The 17,769-nt window shown below is 35.3% G+C and overlaps 1 protein-coding gene across 1 annotated transcript in view; it reads right to left on the reverse strand.

Moving 5' to 3' along the window:
• The window catches only part of LOC145293248 (histone-lysine N-methyltransferase SETMAR-like), a 160,292-nt gene extending 146,614 nt beyond the window's left edge, over positions 1-13,678 (reverse strand). The window contains exon 1 of the mRNA XM_080139821.1: positions 12,262-13,678. The gene's annotated coding sequence lies outside the window, so the exon portion shown is untranslated. The remainder of the gene's footprint in view (positions 1-12,261) is intronic.
• Between the last annotated feature and the right edge of the window lie 4,091 nt (positions 13,679-17,769).

The raw sequence follows: 17,769 nt of genomic DNA on the forward strand, positions 1-17,769 counted from the left end.
GGTGAATTCCACATGCTGGCTGCGTATAGTGGCAGCCATTTTTTTCTTAATTCTAAACTTGAACGTATATTTTTATTGAAGTACTTTAAAATAAGTAGAAAACACAGAAAACAACAATAAAAAAAACAGGTAGATAGAAGTGTTACCAAAGGCATGATAAGTTACTCTTAGAGTAACTTATCATGCCTTTGGTAACACTTATTTGTTTGTTTTGTTTTGTTTTGTTTTGTTTTGTTTCGCCATTTTGCAATATTGTAGGTACGGGGGTGCCCGGAAAACTCGCCCCGGGAAAACCCGTACCCGGAAAACTCGTACCCGGAAAAATCCCCCCCCCCCTTTTTGCTAGGTAGGAAAACTGGTCCCTTATTGAATAAATATCGATTGAAAACAAATTTTATTACCGTTCTTGAAGGAGATATTGTTTTTAAAAGTGACTATGCACCCCCTAATATTTTTAAAAATTATTTTAAACTCTTGCTTTAAAAAATAAACTTGATCACGGAGTCAAGATACGAAAAACGGAACCAAATATTTATTTTTAAAAATACTCTAGTTTTAACACTTTTTGTGTCATTACGAAACAAAAATAAAGAAAACACGTATTATCAAAGAAAACAATTATTTTATTTTGAAGAATTAATTCAGTTTAAGTAATTCTTGTGTTATTACCAAACAACAAAAAAGAAAACACGGTCTTATGTAATTTTGATACCGCACTGAAATAATGTTATTTCGAAAGCCATTCTTAACATGGGAAGGAGATGGTATCGTTTAAAAGTCATTTCGGGGGCACTTGTGCAATACTTAAAAAATATACAAATTTATTTTCTTTTGGAGGTGGGGGGGGGGGGCTCGTTTTAAAACTATATCTAAATTTCAGCAAAAACCTAACAGCCAGCCATGGTTCTCTCCAGAATGTGCTGCTGCCATTGCGCACAGAAATCACTTTTTCCACTGTTTCCAACGTAATAGATGTATGAAAACTAAAGCCGCTTTCAGGACTGCCAGCAACCATTGTAAGAAAGTAATAAAGAATGCAAGAGAGCTGTATGCTCAATCTGTTAAGTCCAAAGTAGCTGAGCAGCGGCTTGGTTCCCACCAGTTTTGGCAAATAGCAAACAGAATCATGAACAGAAGCGTGTGCTCCATCCCAACTATTATCAATGGACCTGAGGTAATCTCGTCAGTATCAGAGAAAGCCAAACTCTTTGTCAAGAACTTTGCAGCTAATTCTACCCTTTGCGATCAAGGCTGCCAACCCCCAATATTTCCTCCTGTATCAGAAAACACGCTATGTGATATACGTATATCTGTACGTGATATTGCCAAGCTAATCAAAAACCTTGATTCCAGTAAAGCAACTGGCCCTGACGGTATTCCAATTATAGTACTCAAAAAACTTCAACCTGAACTAGCGCCCATACTTACAAAACTGTTTAAACGTTGTCTTAAGGAGAATAGTTTCCCATCTCCCTGGAAAATTTCATCAGTATGCCCTGTATTTAAGAATTCAGGTGATCGCTCATCCCCCTCTCAGTACAGGCCAATAAGTCTCCTGTGCGTCATGAGTAAGTTGCTGGAATCTGTGTTAAATACAGAAGTAATCAACCATCTCAACAAAAATAACCTTCTTAGTGACACTCAATATGGTTTCCGTTCTGCTAGATCTACAGCAGATGTGCTTACAGTTATATCTCATAGGATTAGCAAATCTCTCGACGGAGGCAACCTTTCTAGGGCAATTGCTCTTGACATATCTAAGGCCTTTGATAGGGTATGGCATAAAGGTTTACTTCATAAGATCTCTAGCTATGGTATTGCTGGAAATGTCTTCTCAATTATTAAATCATTTCTTTCTGATAGGTTCATAAGAGTAGTAGTTGAGGGGCAAAAATCAGAAGCTCACAGTATTAATGCCGGTGTCCCTCAGGGATCCATCCTGGGCCCAACTCTTTTCCTGATCTATATTAATGATCTTCCAAATCACATCCTTACATCATTTGTAGACATCTATGCTGACGACACTACCATTTATGGTAGCACATCTAAGACAGTAAACGACCAAGTTCTCTCCAATTCTCTCTCCTCTGATCTTGAGCACGTAGTACAATGGGGAAAGAAGTGGCTGGTTACTTTTAATGCATCTAAAACCAAGCTTCTCTCTTTACATCATCAACATTCTGATCCACATCTGGCATCAATTGAAATGAATGGCTCTCGTCTTCAGGAGGCCTCAAGTTTTGACAAGCTTCTTGGCTTGACCATTACTCCTGATCTTAAATGGAACACGTACATCAAATCTGTTGCCAAGGCCGCTGGAAAAATGGTGGGATCTTTCTATCGATCCGGTAGATATCTCACTGCTGATGCTATTCTCTATCTATATAAGAGCCAGGTATGTCCAAGGATGGAATACTGTTGCCACATCTGGGCAGGAGCTGCTAGAAAGGACTTGGCCTGCCTTGATAAAGTTCAAAATAGACTTCGTAGCCTCGTAGGAGATGTCCTTTTCTCTTCCTTCCAACCTCTATCTCACAGAAGAGATGTTGCGAGTTTGTCTCTGATGTATCGTTATTTTCATGGAAAGTGTTCGACTGAGCTTCAATCTATGGTCCCCCCTCGCCAAACTTTCACAAGAAACACTCGTCTAGCTGTAAACACTATCAATAATTCCCCCCACTCTTTATCTGTGCCTAAACCTAAACGTAGATTCCATGAACAAAGCTTCTTTCTTAGAACTGCACGCCTGTGGAATTGTCTTCCGTTTTCCTGCTTTCCGGCTGACTACAATATGGTTGTCTTCAAGTCTAACGTAAATAAGTTCTTGATGAGCCGTTCCATATAAGTTATCAAATTTTCCAAATTTTCATTACTAATGATTACTATATTGTCCAATTTCTAATGTACACTCTTTAACCCTTATCCTTGAGTGGCCTCTTGGCCTTGATAATGTGGTGATGCCTATGTAAAAAAAAAACAAAAAAAACCTCAGTATTTTCTTTAATTTTCGGACATTTTTTTGTTAAAAATTATTTGCTAAGTAATGTCGAGTGCGACATTACTTGTTATTTCTTTTTAACTAAATAAACTCTTTAAAATAAGTTTAAACACCAAAAACTTACAAAGCTAGGTAGAAAACGAAAACTTAGAAAAATCAATTTAATTTTTTTAAAACAATAAACATGTAAAAATATTTTTTAAAATATTATGGGATGTGCATTATTACCTAAAAATATACAAATTTAATTTCTTGGGGGGGGGGTCGTTTTAAAACTATATCTACCTTAATATTTTCTTTAATTTTCTATTTTTGAGCAATTATCCTCCTAAGACGTGATCCTCTTGTCGGACATTTTTTATTCATAAGTAACACTCGACATTACTTTTTTTTTTTTTAAACTGAATAAACTCTTTAAAATAAGTTGAAAGACCAAAAACTTTCAAAGCTAGGTAGAAAACGAAAACTTAGAAAAATTAATTTAATTTTTTTTAAACAACAGGAAACAAGTAAAAATATTTTTTTCTTTTTTTTTTAATATTATGGGATATGTATTCTCTTTTAAAGACAATATCTTCTTCAAGAACGGTCATAAAATGTGTTTTTAATCGATTTTTATTCAATAAGGGACCAGTTTTCCTAACTAGCAAAAGGGGGCGAGTTTTCCGGGTACGAGTTTTCCGGAGACGAGTTTTCCTAAATTCAGGTACGGGCAATAATGACGGAAAAAATAGGGGGGGGGTAGAACCTGTTTATCATTTTTTTTTTTTTCAGGTTTCCAACTACTTTTTGATTGTATTTGATTGTATTTGAAAGATTAAAGTTAATTTCAAAAGGATAACAAATGTTTGTACACGTGAAAAAAAAAAAAAAAAAAAAAAGTTATAATGAAAAGTGTATTTACGGCGACATTTGGAAGCTGACAAATTCAGCTAAATTGAATATAGATAACAAAACGAAAAAGTGTTCCAAATAGAAAATTATAAATAAAATCTTACTAAAGGCAACATAAGCTACTCTTCTACCTACCGGTAAGTTTTTTTGTGCTTCAACTTATTTTAAAATTTTATTTACTTTGAAACACAAGCAATGCCGAGTCCTATGTTATAACCAAAACGAAGTGGCTGACATTATACAGTTATCTGAGGAGTCTCGATAATGGCTCAAAAATCGAAAATCAAAGTACTGGTAGAATCCCAACCCATCCACCCAATAAATGTCACCGTGATATTTACTAGGTGGGTTCCAATCAGTATTTTGTTTAATTTTCGATTTGGCGGCATCATCATCATCATCATCATTATTATTATTATTATTATTATTTATTTATTTATTTATTTATTTGGTACTGGTTGCGGTATTTAAAAAGAGTAAAAAAAAAGTTTTAAAAAGTCGATAAAAGTGATTAAAAGTAAGATATTATTAATAAATGTGTAGTAATGTCTTTTATTTCAATATTCATAAACAGTAAAACAATGTCGATAAAAAGTGTTGTTACTATGGCAACTAAAACATGTCCTTTGCGCCTGCGTGGGGAGAAGTCATTGTTTTTTGAGGGTGTTCGTCAGGGAACTCTTACCGCGACCAGTACCATTTATTTATTTATTTATTTATTTAATTTAAAAAAAATTTTTTTAATTAATTTTAGTAAATTAGGATATCAAGGGAGATAATGATGCAAAGTCCATAACACCTTCCCCTATGAAGAGAGAAAAATCCCCAAATTAAAGGGAAAAAACTTTATGGTGTACGTATCTGTGATTGAAAGAAAATATTGGCACTTTTGGCATTACACGGACGGCGCCATTTTTTTTTCGTGCGTTTCACTAAACTGTAACAAGATGGCGCTTCTCTCCATTCAATTTTTTTTTATTAATTTAAAAATTAAACTATAATATATTGTTGACCCTTCAACAGGTGCCACAAAAAAAAACAAAAAAAAACAAAAACAAAAAAAACAATTAAACTATATTTTGTGACAGGCAATTTTACTTTAATTCAAAAAAATGTTTTGGAAAAAAAAATCCAATGTTGCTTTAATTCAAAAATGTTTTATTTAAATTAATAAATTGTTCGGGGGAAAAAAATCCAATTTTCCTATAATTCAAAAAAGATGTTTTGGGAAAAAATATCCAATATTGCTTTAATTCAAAAATTGTTTTATTAAAATTATATTTTCTTACACAAACTTTTCAATAAATGTTTTTATAATTATATATTGAGACATTTTTATACAATAAATATTTTGGTTTTCTAATATTTTTGCGTTTGGGAAAAAAATCTTGTTTGTTATTTGTTTTTTGGCCAAGAAGAAATTGGAGTTATAGCCCCTTAACAATTGTCAGTGTAATGCAGAAGTGCCAAAATATTGTAGACTAAAGCTCATGTAAATTAATCAAGTAGTTTCATTTATTTATTTATTTAAATAAAATCAAATTTTATATGGCTAAATTATGATCATCGATCTCTTAACGTCATTTTGTAGGACAAGGGAAATGATTCCAAATCATTAAAACTTTTGAGTGAATTTCAGAAAGCTATTCTTAACATGGCGAGTGACAGGCACTGGAAAAACTCAAATTAGTTTAATTTTTTTTTTTATATATAAAATAAAATTACTTGACCAATTTACACAGTTTTTGTTGTACAATGTTTTCTTTCCGCCACGAATACGTACTTCAAAGAATTATTTTGTTTTTTGGAGGGGCGGGGTCAGTTATGGACAAGCAGGGAGATAACTTTTCAATTTTTTTTTTTTACAATTGATTTTAAAGATTAGGTGTAGTTTTTCGATCTTGGTACTCAGACCGAGAGTTAGTTGTAAAAATATGTTTAAAAAAAGGCTACAATGGCTCAGAAAAGGGTATACAATTTCGTTCACAGCTTCAGCCAAGTCAAAGTATATAAGTATTGGCTCACTTCCTGTTTCATTTAGTGTATGGTAGGATGTCTAAACTTAATGTGTAGTGTTGTTGGTAAGGCATGAGATGACAATCACGTTACGTTGTGGGAGAAGACGATCGTTCCAGCAAATAACTATGTCAAGCCAATTGTGGCAGTCTGGAGATACCTCTTCATGTCCTTAATGTTGTTAAGTCACTTTGAAAGGCGAGTTCCCTGCATCATGTGCATGTGTTCATCTGGGGTCTGGGTATTTGTTTTGAAACTCTTTCCATGTGAGATGGTTAGTGTTAGGGAGTTTTTAGGATCCCCTGATGATCACCACAAGCAAAGTTTTAAACGGTGGTCTCCTACATTTGCAAGAAGGAGCAGACCAAATGTTGGGTGGCTGCATTCAGAAGCATTACAGCTGGCAAAATTAGCAGGTATGTTAGCTCTGCCAACGAGACGGAAACAACAGACTGTTGACAGAAGCAATGCCAATCTAGGATTGCCCCTGACAAAGCTTTTCATAGGCCTGAACACAGGGCTTGCTATTAGCAAGAACCACGAGATGGTGTTCCAACTGGATTGAGTATGATCCAAAATGCTTGATTGTCACAGCAATTTCACATGGTCGCCACATGAGCTGATGACTGTGCAATCTTGCAAAAAAAATGTGTTCCAATGCTATGTTGTTTGGCAGATTGGTTAGTCATGATCCACAATCAGAACGGGGTATGTAAATGGTTTTTACTCATGCCAAGTGCTTCTGAGATGCAATGAAGGCTTCCTGTAAGTTGTCAAGCCACTTTACCGCATCCAGTGATTCTCTTTCTGCCATGGTTTCATCTAAAGGACAAAGTGGAACAGTTTAGGACAACATAGTTAAAGACCTTTGTAGCAGCAAAAGCGCATACTCATGACATAAGATTTTGAATATGTTTAGTTTGTAACATCATTGCTGATTGGTTGTAGCAATGAACTTCCTTTCTAGTTTACCCAATCAGTGACCATGTCTCAGGCAAGTTGACTGAGTGTATAAAAGGTTAAACCCGCTGCAATTCTCCCTCTTTGTTCCAGGGTATCGCTTGACAACACAGTTCTCTATTGGGATGCAACTTCACCCAGGCCCTTTGACCCCAAGACAGCAAGAAGACGAACAAGCCAGTATGGCTCCTGCCACACACAGACTTTAATACAGTACATCTTCCTACAGGATTGTCTCTACATTTGAACTCTTTCTCTTTTGAATAGGTCTGTCTAGTCCTGTCACAGAAACTTCTTCTGATACTAACCCTTTTTCTTACAAGTCATACTAACGAAGATGATCAATAAAAATGTTTTATAAATGTTAGAATGATTTTCTTGTTTTTTAATTCTACAACCTTGTAAATTACACTGAATGATTATAGACCCCTCACTGTGTTGAGAGGCTGACAGAAGCTAAGTGTAATGATTCGATGGAGTCCAGCTGACAAGGATCCTTCAGATCATACCCACCCTAGGATGAATGTTTGTTTCTGCCATATGATAGTTTTGCTAACTGATAATCTTAATTTGGCCAGAGACAAAGTGGCATGGAAGCTGCACCAAACTGAGCATAGCTCCTCAATGCTGTTCCTACCACAGTAAAGATCATCAGCATGCTCTGTCATGTATCCCTCTACCAGTAGGTCAAAGAGTACTCAGCACATCAGTACCTTGAGAGTTGTCTCTGATCCTGGTATGTCCATCGTGCATCAGGTGTAGAAACGTATGCTTCTCAAAGGGGTTACAACACAACAATATTTTATGGACTCCTTTATCAAAAAAAATTTGATAGAAGATATTAGTGAGGTCAGTTTTAATAATCCATCATCACTGGCCAATCTTCCTCACAGTGGAGTCAACATTCGGCATATTGGATACCTAAGTAGTGAGCAACGCAGGAAACTGCAGTAATCATGCGGTGACCTCAACTTGGAAAAAGGGGCTGTATAAATACACAAATGTATTCTAGCTTTAATTTAAGTTGTAGTTTTAGTGAGGTCCGTTCATCGCAGTGAATACTCAGATAGCATGTGCTGTTTGCTTTTTAGACGTCAACTGGTTTTATGCTCTTTGCTCTTTGTGTGAGTCGATTTATATGTAAATTAGCTTAACTCTCACTCGATCTCGCAGGGAGATCTCTTCTATGCTACAAGGCTCCCCACCAAGAACGGTTGTGGGAATATCACCACCGTTCGACACTGATGCATCTGTAGCAGAAGATGATCGTAGAATTTAGGTACAGTAATCTCTGCCGAGTTTTGTTGGAATGATGAGCGCAAGTCTGCACTTGTTGATTGTATCGTCTGTGTTGTGGAGATATTTGTTGAGATTGATGGTATGCTGTCGTTGAAGTCAGTTACACAAAGGCTTGCAAGCGGGTCTGCAGTGCCAAGTACAAGCGAGTTTGTACCCATGTTGGTGTGCATCGTTCGTGTTGATCAGGTTCCCTATGTGTTGGTCGAATCAATGAACATCCAGTTGTTGAGTTTTTAAATGTGCGTGTTGCAGCTAACTCGTTTTAACATGGTGTGGCTTCTATGGTGGTTGTTATTAATGTCCGTGGATTTTATGTGCTTGATAAAAATCTATGAGGGTTCACGTTTGCTGAATCAGTTGTTTTTATTGGTGACTGTAAAGGGTTGAAAATGTCTGTGTCAGGCGCATCCAACACAGTGGTTTTGAACTCAATATAGGCTTTCTTTAATCTGTCCACAGACACTGTCTCAATGTGACCATTTATATTCGGCTTGAAATATTTTTTTGTTCTTGGCAAAACTTTGAATGGCCTCAGATAGGGAGGGCTCAAAGGTCCACGGACCATGTCACTTTGAATGAATACATGAGTCAATTTATCCATATCTCTTGGGATATGTGCTGAAATCATTTGTGGACGAGGACAGGGGAGGTAGTCTCGAAAAATATGTCTGAATCTGTGAGACGTATGACAAGATGTCTGTGTTGGATGAATTTTTGCTCTTACAAAATAATCTCTAAATTTTTGTTTCTTGAAATTTTTTGCCCTTCGATAAATAAGCTTTGTTATTTGATGAGAAATTTCGTTTATAAAATTAAAAAATTCCATTGTATACTTTTACAAAAGCGAGAAATTTCGTTTGTATACATTTACAAAAGCAAGCAATTTCGTTTGTTTTTCCTGGAGGTGGGTTAGTTATTATATCCCAAACTGTTTTAGCCAACGGTGCTGGCATGCCACAACACAAAATGCATAGCTGATTATGTGGGAGTACATTGTGAATTTCAAAAAAGGCGTCCTCTTGGGCAAATCATAATTTCGCATCTTCTGCAAATGGCGGTAGAGATATAAAACATTTTTTTTTTCTTTGCAGTGAAAAAAAAAAACAACAAATGGACCAAGTGAATAAAAGAAAGTATTATGGACTAGCTGTCCAAGAGAAATTTGCACACAAAAAAAAACGTTTTTTTTTTTCAAAATATAAAATGTCACAATTAATAAATAATACTAAAAGGAAAAAATTATCTTTTTTAGTGTGTGTGTGAGTGTATAAAAATAAAAGGAAATTTTCAGACGTTCTTCAAAACTTTCTTTGAATAAAGTAATAAAGTTTCAACAGCCTAGCAGAAGAGGACAAAAATTCTTTTGTTCATCTGTAGTACTATTTTGTAGTAATTTTTTTAATTGAAAGAAAAAGAAATGTTATCAAAACTAAAGCAAAATATTCAATGTAGTTTAAGTTAAGACTTACAACAACGAATAATCTGTTCGTCCCAAGCAAAAACTTTTTTTTTTCGTTTGAGCCAGTTGCTCTTTTGTAATTCCTGTAGGATGTTTAAACCAATGTTAGATCGAATTGTGTTTTTTTTTGTACATGGATAATGTGTTCGTCGAAGAAGGGGTCACCACTTTAGCAAGGTCCGTTCATCGCAGTGGATACTCAGATAGCATGAGTTGTTTGTCTTTTAGATGTTAACCAGTTTTATCCTCTTTGCTCTTTGTGTGAGTTGATTTATATGTAAATTAGCTTAACTCTCGCTCAATTTCGCAAGGAAATCTCTCCTCTGCTACATAGTTTTCTGAGTTTGTTGCCATTATATTGAGGAAATCAGCCTTGATGCTGAGGTGGTTGTGTAGGGCCCACATTAATAGTGGCTTCAAAGTGACCAGACAAGCCATTATACCCGGACAAATCCTCTCCAAATACATCAGAGAACTTGACATTGAGTTGTTTAAATCCAAATTTGATTGAAATGACATGTCATTAGAATCAATCATTACACAGGTAGTAATATCTGGCATCAATTGAAATGAATGGCTCTCGTCTTGGGGAGGCTTCTGGGCTTGACCTTTACTCCTGATCTAAAATGAAACACATACATTAAATCCGTTGCCAAGGCCACTGGAAAAATGGTGGGATCCTTCTATCGATCTAGTAGATATCTCAATGCTGATGCAATTCTCTATCTATATAAGAGCCAGGTACATCCAAGGATGGAGTACTGTTGCCATATCTGGGCAGGAGCTGCTAGAAAGGACTTATCCTACCTTGATAGAGTTCAAAATAGACTTTGTAGCTTTGTAGGGGAGGTCCTTTTCTCTTCGCTGCAACCTCTTTCTCACAGAAGAGATGTTGTAGGGTTGTCTCTGCTTTATCGTTATTTTCATGGCAAGTGCTCGACTGAGCTCGAATCTATGGTCCCCCCTCGCCAAACTTTCACAAGAAACACTCGTCTAGCAGAAAACACTATCAATAATTTCCCCCACTATTTATCTGTGCATAAACCTAAACCAAGATTCCATGAATAAAGCTTCTTTCTTAGAACTGCACGCCTATGAAATTGTCTTCCGTTTTCCTGCTTTCCAGCTGACTACAATATGGTTGCCTTCAAGTCTAACGTAAACAAGTTTTTGATGAGCTGTTCCATATAAGTTAACAAATTTACCAAATTTCCATTACTATCGATTACTATATTGTCCAATTGACTACTGTACACTCTTTAACCCTTATCCTCGAGGGCCTCTTGGCCTTAATAAGTGGTGATGCCTTTGTAAAAAAAAAATCCTTTTGCCAGAAACTATTGTTGCTGGAGTGAATGTGGATACTGCCTGACAGAGATGTTTGAATCTCCGTAAATGTTATGGTTGATTGGTGATGTTTGCAAACCTCACTCTCTACCTTCTATCATACTTGTGATTATTTGCCAAGGCCAAAGTTTGTCTTGATACTGTGGAACTCTCTTCCGTTTGCCTGTTTTCCACCTGACTACAACTTCAATGTCTTCAAGTCCAACATAAACAAATTCCTGATGAACCACCCCCTTAAGTAAGACACTTTATCAAATCTCCAATACTAACGATCACTACGATACTATCCCATTAATTACTGTACACGCAATAACCCTTATCCCCGAGTGGCTTCCAGGCCTTGATAAGTGGTGACCACCATGTAAAAAAAAAAAAAGTACTCACCAGGTCAAGTTGTGGTTTGTCAGGGTGGGGTATGGAAAATATGAGCACGATGGCCGTTGTGGTGTAGTTGAGCTATCCTTGATTCAGGTTTCACCAGTTTATATTTCAGACGTAATAGGTCAAACTAAGAGGGCATTCCTGTATATGAATGGAATGCCACCAAGTATCTTGATGCTGAAATTTTCAATAACTAATCTCTTAAAATAGCACATTGTGTTCCCTCTTTCCAGAATGAACCTGATTTTTCCAACACATTTGGAAGAGAGAAGCCATCTTGTCTGGCAGGCTAAGATGTATTCACAATCTTTGTGCCTAAGTACTGAGCTGTCAATTGTGAAATCATAATTCCTATGGCATGACTATTCACAATGATCCTCGCTGGATGGTAATTTAAGAACATGTTGATGTAGAGAGACTGTTCAATTTTCACTCATCATGAGGCCGTCATATTTTCAACTTCTATATATAATTCATTCAAGGTCTTGGGACCAGTGTCAATGATGCCAAGGATCTGGCAAGCCTTGATTGTATATCGCCGGTCTGATTCAAGAAGGAAGGTGAAATTATTCAGGAAATTGTTTGTGTTCCATCCCGTAAAGACCACATGCTCCATTGTCTAGAGTGTTTTAAGTTTTACGACGGAAAGTATAAACACTTCTCCAAAATTAAAACTCTGAAGACAGTTTGTCATTGAATCAACAGGTTTATTGAAAATGAAGAAGGTAAAAATTGAAAACAGAAAGAAAGAATAAAATAGAATTAGCATGAAGCTTGGTGTGGAAGAGGAAAGCAGTAAATGCTTAAAAATATGTTGAAATTGAATAAGTCCAAAATACTAACAAAATAGAAAGTAAGAAATTAATCAAAGTCCAAATGTGGAAACGAAATAAAAGGAGAAACTTACAGCAAAGAGGAGGGGGAGGTGGAGGCGGTAGCAGCTAAACCCTCATGGCCGTCAACCTATAGAAAAGAGAAAAAGGCAAGCACCGGTGTTAGCGGTGAAGGGTCACAAGTTGTCCCCTCCAAAGAAAGCAAAAGACGAGGGGCAATAAAAGAAAGACTGTGAGTCACAACAGTTTGTGTTATGCCTCTTTGGTCGATCGCACAGTGGACAAGTTCATCCCAGTTGAGATTTCTTAGCATTACGATGTGGTATAGTGAGTGCCCGACGACTCAAAGATGCTTCATTTCTCAACTCTTTGAGTAGAGATTCCAATATCAGGAGGATCTCAAATTTGACAAACGCCAATGTGTGTGACCTCAACACTGTCTATTTGACTAATTTAAAGAGGACTGGATGAAGTAAAAACAACCATATAACGATTATTAAATTCCCCAATGTCAGGATGACTTACTCGTCTTCTGTAGGGAGACTATTATGGAGTCTTATGTGAGTGTTAGTATTTGGCAGGGAGACATCCAGTCCACATCTGATAAGTTTGTTTTTTTTACATAGGCATAACCACTTATCAAGGCCCACAGACCACTCGAGGATAAGGGTTAAGAGTGTATAGCAGTCAATTGGACAATATAGTATTCGTTAGTAAGGGAAATTCGGTAAAATTTGTTAACTTAAGTGGAACGGCTTATCAAGAACTTGTTTACCTTGGACTTGAAGACAACCATATTGTAGTCAGCTGGAAAGCAGGAAAACGGAAGACAATTCCATAAGCGTGCAGTTCTAAGAAAGAAGCTTTGTTCATGAAATCTACATTTAGGTTTAGGCACAGATAAATAGTGGGGGAAATTATTGATAGTGTTTTCAGCTAGACGAGTGTTTCTTGTGCAAGTTTGGCGAGGGGGGAGACCATAGATTGAAGCTCAGTCGAACACTTTCCAGTGTTTCCATGAGGTCGAACTTTAGGAGTCTGGAATTCATAATGTTATCTTATGGTCTACCAAACTTGTTAAGGATGTGGATGTTTTTATAATGGCACTCCGTGATATATCAGGGCAGTAATTTGCCACCTGTCCCAACATTATCACGATGATATTGTATTTTTGAATGGCAGTATGTCTGTTGAAATCAGATACCTTCATACCATCATTTGTGAAGTCCCGGTATGAATGTGTACATGACTTTTTCCTCCCAGTTTAAGGAATGGGGTATAGTTGTTATCAAGGGACAGGCAGTACGTGCTATGTCTCGAAGAAGGGGATATTCTCGTACTTTCGACTGTTTCAGGGTGCATGCACACATCTGATAGATATTTTAAGAACTGATATATATTTGAATGAAGTTGTGCCAGTTCTCACCAGTTTGACTGGGTCTAAAGAGGCATGTCAGTAGTCTAATTCCTCACAATGATTTCTCCAGCCGATTCCCCAATTATTTTATGAGTTATATCTTCCTTATTAAATTATATATATATATATATATATATATATATATATATATATATATATATATATATATATAATAAAAATTTACAATAAGTTTACCAAGGTAATCAAAATGGTAAACTTAAAATATATTATAAATATTAAAGAGTTAATATTTACAAGTAAAATAAACTCAGCCAGATGTAAAAGCTCAATAAAACCGAAAAGGAAATAGAGCTTATAATATGAACAAATGATTAATAAAACATGTTAAAAGACATCTTGAAAAAAAGTTAAAAACATATTTAATTTTAAAAAAGGTAACACAAGATAAGTGGATAGTCCTTAATCTGCGGAGTTTCGAAGAAATACTCTCCTTCTCATCAGAGGGCAGGAATTAGCAAAATGCAGGATCGGATTTTGCATATAAAAGTATTTAATGAAACTACAAGTAAGTCACTGATCTTACTTGGTTAAAACAAAGGGTGAGGTATATATATATATATATATATATATATATATTGTGAGAAGGGTGAGGTATATATATATATATTGTGAGAAATTTAATCTCACCCACAAATTACAAAAGCCATACCTTTAAACTCAAAGTTTATTCAGTTATAACAGCAAAGAAAAGTTATTGGATTCTAATTGAATTGAGGAAAGTTCAAAGATTTAGTATATATAGACATGATGAAAATGTTAAAAAGCTGCTATCCTCTAATTAGGATATATTGGCAAATATAAAGGTGTCTCTGCTTGTAGAGATTCGAGTCCTTTTTTCACAAAACATTTAGGTGATATAATGTGAAGAGATTGTGGTGGCTCCATTCTCGATAAGGCATTCTTCTTGGTGAGTCTTTCCTGCCGAACGTTTCATGGTAGACTGAAAAGAAAAAGAATGTTTACAAAAAAGGCACCAAGTAATTAGCTTGGCTCATACAAACTAACCAATTACAGGCCGCCTACTGGAATTGTGCATAGGCGGCTTAAAACAAGGAAACATGGCATTGTAAGTGGAATTTCTCACAATATATAGCATTTAAAATCCTTTGTAAGTAGCATATAAGGATAAATGAAGAAGTATTACACAAAACCGTTTGAAGGTACGCAAAGAGACTTTATTCACAAGTGTACAAACACAAAAAAAAACGTGAAAACAATAAAAAAGGAAGCAGGTCCATCAAGTAAATGAGAATAACTGCCACACTCAGTTATCCCCCTTGTCTGATTAGTATGCTAGTAATTTAATACGGGCACAGTAATAATCTGAAATTATTGATGATGCCTGTATCAATTCTTTTTCTTAGAATTTGAAATAAAACTTTTCTAAAATGTTGTTCAAAACTTTTTTTTTTCAGTACGAACTGCATACTGTGTCAATTTTTATCAATTTTTTTGTTTTTGTTGGTTAAAAACTTTAGCAAGTAAATTACTCAATTTATTCTTAAATTTTATCATTCATTAAAAAATAAGCTAAAACAATTATTTTATTATATATAAAATATTCCCCCATAAAAATTCTTCTTTTTTTTCTATAAGAGAAGGAAGATCATAAGAGAAGAAAGATCATGTTTAAGATCGTCAAGACCAAATATCAGTCGACATGATATTGTGAACAAACACAGACAGAATTTGATGAACGACTTTATCATTATTTAAAAATGTTTTTTGCAAATTAGTCCACTGGGTAAATTATTCCTCGTAATATATAATAACTAATAGAAGATTGATTCTATAATACATACGCAATCTGCATAAATTAAAATATCATGTTTAAGCATATTGTACAAAATGGGCAACACCGAGTGGCCAAAAATAATATTAAAAAAAAAAAAAACAGAAACACGTTTTTGAAAAATCTCAATTCACTTGTAATCTTAACATTAACAATAACAAAAACTAAATAAAACTTTTAAAACAAGTTAAAGAAAAAACTAAATTTTTCTTTATGACGCTTCTACAAAATTGGAACCGAAATAAATCTAAAACTTGATTAGGTTAAGATAAAGTTTAGTTCAAATTCTGTAGAAATATAAGTTCAATTGATATGTTATGAGGAAAGTATGGCGGTAGGTTCCCCTCTCTCTAACTAAAAAAGGGAGGGATTCTTTTAAAATGTTTAGCTGACCAGAATTCAGTTGGCAAAGTTTATGTATATAATTCTCACTGTTTTTCCTCGAGGCATTTCCAACTTGTTTTGAATGGAATTGTCTATCCCTTTTGCTAACATATTTGACGCTAGGCAGCATTTTTATTAGTATGGCTAATTGTAAAATCAATAAAAGAGAACAGCGTCAAATTGGAGAATGCATTTATTTTGAGGAAAAATAGCAAGTGAATCACAAACCGCAAATTGACAACAACAAATTTCAATAATAAATTTTAACAGTAGTTTTTTTTTAGAGGGAAGTTGGGAGAGGATCAAGTGCACAATAAAAACAATTAGGTAAATAAATTAATACAAACATAATAATTGAATAAGATAAACAAACTTTTTTTTTGGCTTACCAAAATTCAATTGGCAAAGTTTATGTATGTAATTCTTGTGGCTACTCACCTTTTTTCCTAGTCATTCCCGACTTGTTTTGAATGGAATTGTCTATTCCTTTTAAGTAATGGTTGATGAGCTGAAATCAGAAGCTCACAGTATTAATACTGGAGTCTCTCAGGGATCCATCCTGGGCCCAACTCTCTTTCTGATTTACATCAATGATCTCCCAAATAACATCCTAAGATTATTCGTAGACATTTATGCTGATGACATTACCATTTATGATAACACTTCAAAGGTTATAAATGACCAAGATGTCTCTGAATCTCTCTCCTCTAATCTGGAATACCTGGTGCAATGGCGAAAGAGGTGGCTCGTTCATTTTAATGCATCTAAAATCAAGCTTTACATCATCAACGCTCTGACCCCTATCTGACATCAATTGAAATGAATGGCTCTCATCTTGGGGAGTCTCAATGTTTTGACAAGTTTCTTGGTCTGACCTTTGCTCCTGATCTGAAATTGAACACGTACATCAAATTCGGGGCCAAGATCACTGGCAAAATGGTTGAATCATTCTACCGCTCCAGTAGATATCTCACTGCCAGTGAAATCCTCTATCTGTATAAGAGCCAAGTACCTCCTAGGATGGAGTACTGTTACCACATCTGGGTAGGAGCAGCTAGAAGCAACATATCCTGCCTTGACAGAGTTCAAAACAGACTTCATAGGCTAGTAGGGGATGCCCTTTTCTCTTTCTTGCAACCTTTTTCCCAGAAAAAACGTTGCAAGCCTGTCTCTGCTCTATTATTTTCACGGCAAATGCTTGTCTGAGCTCCAATCCATGGTCATCCCTTGTCAAATTTTCACGGCAAACACTCTTTCTCGCTGAAATCACTATCAATAATTTCTCCACTCTTTATCTGTGCCTAAACCTAAACGTAGATTCCATAAAAAAAACTTCTTTCATAGACCTGCACAATTGTGGAACTTTCTCCCATTCGCCTGCTTTTCAATTGACTATGATATGGTCTTCTTCAAGTCCAATGTAAACAAATTCTTGATGAGCAGTCTCCTTAAGTAATCCATTTTACCACATTTCCACTACCAACGATTACTATGATGTCCCATTGATTACTGTACACTCAGTAACCCTTATCCTCAATTGGCCTTCGGTGACTCTTTTGTAACATTTAAAAAAAAGCAAAAAAAAGCACCATTTTCATTTTTTTTCCACGTTGTTTCGTTTTGCATAACACGTCATTGATCCAAGGGGGATAACCCTATTTTTCTAAGAGATTCATTACGTTTTCATACAAAAATTTAGGATGCTGAAACAAACGAAACTTGGGGGAATTGTAAGAAAGGAAAAATGTGACTTAAAAAAAAATAAAATAAAATAAATATTTACCTTTAAAAAACAAAGAATGAAAACATTACAGAAGAAAAGGGGTAAAACTTGCGGAGAATGCTCTGTTTTACAGTTGTTTTAAAAATGGAACGGAAATTTAAATTTTGTTCCGTTTTAATTTTTTTTTCTTTTAATTGCGCATGCGCCCCCGATAAATAAAAGTAATCGAAAGAATAAGATTCAAC

Source organism: Euprymna scolopes, chromosome 14 (genome assembly GCF_053919585.1).
Source record: "Euprymna scolopes isolate OS-2025 chromosome 14, ASM5391958v1, whole genome shotgun sequence".
Lineage (NCBI taxonomy): Eukaryota > Metazoa > Mollusca > Cephalopoda > Sepiida > Sepiolidae > Euprymna > Euprymna scolopes.